This window comes from Felis catus, chromosome A3 (genome assembly GCF_018350175.1).
Source record: "Felis catus isolate Fca126 chromosome A3, F.catus_Fca126_mat1.0, whole genome shotgun sequence".
Taxonomy (NCBI): domain Eukaryota; kingdom Metazoa; phylum Chordata; class Mammalia; order Carnivora; family Felidae; genus Felis; species Felis catus.
The window spans coordinates 30,335,459-30,340,621 of NC_058370.1; positions in this window are offsets into that span (position 1 = coordinate 30,335,459).

A 5,163-nucleotide genomic window follows, 5' to 3' on the forward strand; every position below is an offset into this window, starting at 1 on the left:
CCTGGAGGCTTGTCAGGGAGGCAGCTGCAGGCCTTGCGTAATATCAAGACAGGAAAGACCTCCTAGGCAGGGGAAGGACCCTGGCAAGGCCCTTAGGGTAGTGAGCAAGCAGAAGTGGGATCGGGGCTACGCTGGTGTCTCCTCTAAGGCAAAGCGGGAAATTGGGAGGTCCTGCTTACCAGCGTGTCCATTCTCCTCTTCTTTGTGGCCACTTGGCCTTTTCAGGGAATCCGAGAGAAGAGGAAGATAACGTTCTACACACATCCCTCCTGACAACCAGGAGGAAGGCAAGCCCGGCCTGGGGTGAAGGAGCATTACAGGATACCCAGACACAAGTATTGATTCTCCAAGCCCTGGGAGCCTCTCAGTGCCCCACTGCTACCAGTGGGATAGAACCTCCAAGTAGGCCCTACTTGTGGGGGACACAGGGGCTCCAACCTCCAGGATACTCCTCAGACCATAGAAGTGTCTTTGATTCACCTTCTCTTCCTCACTGTCTGTCCTACGCCCCCACCACCCCTTCATGTGATTTCAGCATCTTCCCACTTAGGCAGAAAAAAGAAAAGTCCCCACCATGACTGGTTACTGTTTTTTATTCTAGGTTTATTTTATTTTAATGTAGGTTTATTGATGGCCTACTATGTGCCAGACATTCGACACATGGAGCAGGTGTTGAGTGACAACACATTTCTCATTTCACAACTCAAACTGAATTCAACTCAGCCCCTACCTACCTGTAGTGGTGGAGAGCCCAACCATGGCAAATCAGGACCCCTGGACCCTGTGGGCAAACCCACATGTACAGATCAAAAAGGACATGAAACTCTGAACCCAGAATCCAAAACCACAAAGCAGATGTCTCCTGACATCTTACCCTAAAGTCCTCAAGCCCCAGAACATTAGGGCTCTGTCACTCACTCTGACCTCACTGTCCTGTATCTTTCCTAACCTTGGGTCATTTCCTTTTTTGACCAAAACTCAATGGGTTCATCCATTGCTTCCTCCTCCAACCCCAACATAAATCTTGTTGGTTCAGCTCTAGGCCTGTGCAGCTGATTCCAACTGTACGACATCGTGGACGAGGCAAAACTAGGAAGACAGTAAAAAGGTTGATGTTACCAGAGGTTAGTGGGGAGGAAAGGATGAATAGGTGCAGCACAGACGATTTTTTAGGGCAGTGAAACTGTTTTGTGTGATACGATGATGGATGCATGTCATTATACACCTGCCCAAATCCATAGAATGTTCAAAACTGAGTGAACCCTTTGACAAAGCAGGGAGGAATATCCAACGGAAAAAAAGTGTCTTTAACAAATGGTGTGGGGGAAACTGGACAGCGACATGCAGAAGAATGAACCTGTACAGCGAAGGAAACAATCAGCAAAACTAAAAGGCAACCAATGAAATGGGAGAAGATATTTGCAAATGGCATATCAGATAAAGGATTAGTATCCAAAATCTATAAAGAACTTATCACACCGAACGCCCAAAAAACAAATAATCCAGTGAAGAAATGGGCAAAAGACACGAATAGACACTTTTCCAAAGAAGACATCCAGATGACAACAGACACATGAAAAGATGCCTACCATCACTCATCATCAGGGAAATACAAATCAAAACTACAACGAGATACCACTTCACACCGGTCACAATGGCTCGCATTAACAACTCAGGCAACAACAGATGTTGCCGAGGATACAGAGAAAGGAGAATCCTTTCGCATGGGTGCAGCCACTCTGGAAAACAATATGGAGTTTCCTCAAAAAATTAAAGCTAGAGCTACCCTATGACCCAGAAATTGCACTACTAGGTATGTACCCAAAGGATATAAAAATGTTGATTCTGGGGCGCCTGGGTGGCTCGGTCGGTTAAGCGTCTGACTTCGGCTCAGGTCATGATCTCACGGTCCGTGAGTTCGAGCCCTGCGTCAGGCTCTGTGCTGACAGCTCAAAGCCTGGAGCCTGTTTCAGATTCTGTGTCTCCCTCTCTCTCTGCCCCTGCCCTGTTCATGCTCTGTCTCTCTCTGTCTCAAAAATAAACATTAAAAAAATTTTTTTAAATGTTGATTCAAAGGGGCACATTCATCCCAATGTTTACAACAGCACTATCAATAGCCACATTATGGGAAGAGCCCAAATGTCCACTGACTGATGAATGGATGAAGAAGATGTGGGGTGTGTGTGTGTGTGTGTGTGTGTAGGAATATTACTCAGCAATCAAAAAGAATGAAATCCTGCCATTTGCTACAATGCAGATGAAACTAGAGTGTATTATGATAAGCAAAATAAGTCAGAGAAAGACAAATATATGATTTCACTTATATGTGGAATTTAAGAAACAAAACATGAACATAGGAGAAGGGAAGAAAAAATAATATAAAAACAGAGAGGGAGGCAAACCATAAGACTCTTAAATGCACAGAACAAAGTTGCTGGAGGGGTTGTGGGTGCGGGGTTGGGCTAAATGGGCGATGGGCATTAAGGAGGGCATTTGTTGGGATGAGCACTGGGCGTTATATGTAAGTGATGAATCACTAAATTCTATTCCTGAAATCATTATTATACTATATGTTAACTAACTTGGATTTAAATTTTTTTTTAATTGAGTGAACTCTAACATAAACTATGGATTTGGATGATTATCCTGTGTCAATGTAGGCTTATCAATTACAACAAATTGATGGGGATGTTGATAACGGGGTGAGGCCATGCATGTTGGGGTTATGGGTCATATGGGAAATCAGTGTATCTTCCTCTCATTTTGATGCAAACCTAAAATTGCTCTTAAAAAAAGAGAGAAAGAAAAAGAAAAGAGTATAATAGAAAGGACAAGGCTCCCTCTTTTCATTCCAGCTGCTGCAGTGAGACAATGCCCAGAAGTTCTAGCGAGAATTTGCGCCATAAATGGTAGTCACGCAACTTTGGCATGCAGTTTCCATCGCTTGAAACTAATGCAGCTCAGGCCCTCGACTCTTGACAACCGAGGTTTCAACCTTGAGGCAGGTGGCTGAAGGTAGTGTGTATAACCACTTTCATACCCTTATTGTTTGGAGGTTGTAAAGTAGAAGGAATAAAGGTCAGGGGCAGGGAGCTCTTTTAACAATCCTCAGGCTTTTGTATCCTGAAGTTCCATCTCTTTGCAATTGAAAACATCAGATCAAAATCTGTCCTGAGAATAGCAGATCCTAAGGTAATAGAACCTTTCAGGACTGGGAAAGAGCCTGAGAAGAGATGCCACACGGTATGTTTTTAGTGGCAATGCTTGAAGTGGGAAATTTTGAATGTGAAATTAAATCTGGCTAATAAATGAATTTATTTCATGGCTTAATGGTGTTACTCTTTGTAAAATCTGGATAATGTGTTTTACTTTTGCTCTGGAATAAGCAAGCATGATTTTTTTAATGAATACAAAGTTTGGCTAAAATGCAGAAAATTAGAGTTAATAGGGCTTTAAATAGAAGTGTATGTCCCTCTCCCTCAGGTAAGTGTTGGTGTCCAAGGCTGATGTGGTAGCTGCACAATCATGAAACTAGAACACTTTTAAGTGTTTTGCTTTGCCGTCTTCAACGGGCTGCTTCCACTTACGGTCTGAAATGGTTGCTGGGACACCAGCCGTTATATCTGCATTCCAGAAAGCAAGATAGAGGAACGAACAAAGCAGGTCATGCCCCCATCTTTTAAGGACAATTCTTTAAATTGCACCCTTCATTTCTGCTCCTATCACGTGAGCCAGAAGTTAGTCACATGACCTTATGCCTTTATTCCAATAGATGATGTGCCCAGGTAAATACTAGAGGTTCATTACTAAGGAGTTGGGGGGTAGGAGGGGGGCTGGGAGATGAAGCCCTGTCTTTTCTTGGAACAACCAGGATCCTAATTGAATCACTCATCCCTTAGGGCACCTGGGTGGCTCAGTCAGTTAAGCACCTGACTCTTGGGTTGAGCTCAGGTCACCATCTCATGGTTCATGTGTTTAAGCCCTGAGTTGGGCTCCCCACTAGTAGTGTGGGGCCTTCTTGGGATTCTCTTTATCCCTCTCTCTCTGCCTCTCCCCTGATCTCTCTCTCTCTCTCTCTCTCTCTCTCTCAAAATAAACATTTTTTTTTAAATCACTCATTCCTTGGAACTGGTGGGATAACAGCTGCAGGCCAACTGCCCACCTCCTTGACAGCATCTCCGTAGAGCTCCCTATCTCCCCTAGAGGGCGCCAGAGCCCTCTGTTTCCTTACCTTTGTCCTTTCGGATCCCACTGCGACGTCTGAGGTACCGCCAGCTCAATCCCCACCGGCCCAAAGATCTTCAGGGGACAGGTGGGAGTCATGTAGCTCAGTGGTTCAGGGGCTGGGCCTTACATAGAGCTGAGCTCAAATCCAGACATATCATTCACCAGCTGTGTGATCAGGGGGAAGTCGCTCAACCACTCTGAACCTGAGGCCCTTGGGACAGCCTGTGTGAAGAGCCTACCACCAAGCCTGGAATGTCAGAACAGTTCTGTGAGTGCAGTGACAGTGGCTGAAGGCTGTGTTCCCCCTTCCGCACCCAAGGTGACCTCCCATAGCTACTCTCTGAATTGTCATTCATTCTGTTGCCCCAGAGCCTATGGTCCGTCCCTCTGGCTCTCCTGTCCTGCTCATGCACCCATTTCTGCTCCCTGAGAGTTTGAAGGTATACGTGCTTCTCCACCCCCAACTGCTAACACTTCAGGGCAGAGAAAATCCCTTCCATCCATGCCAATACCAGTCAGCCCTGCCCTTCCCTCATAAAGTTGAACTGACCACCAGACATTAGCAGCCAATTGGGAAAACCCAACCAAAGGAGGAATGAGAAGAGCAAGTCGCTATCGAGTGCTGACCTGGCAGCATCGAAGCAGCTTACACCTGTAAGGACCCTCTGAGCCAGGTGCTGTTGTCACCTCCACTTTAAGGAAACTGAGTCACAGACCGGTAAATTAACTTGGCTGAAGTTTACACAGCTAGTAAGGGACAGAGAAGTGGACTCTGAACCCAGGTAGCCTGTTTCCTGTATTACACCCCGAACTACTCAGCTGAGAGTATCCTGCCTCTTTTTTATTTTATTTTTTTAATGTTTATTTATTTTTGAGACACAGACAGAGCATGAATGGGGGAGGGGCAAAGAGAGAGGGAGACACAGAATCGGAAAC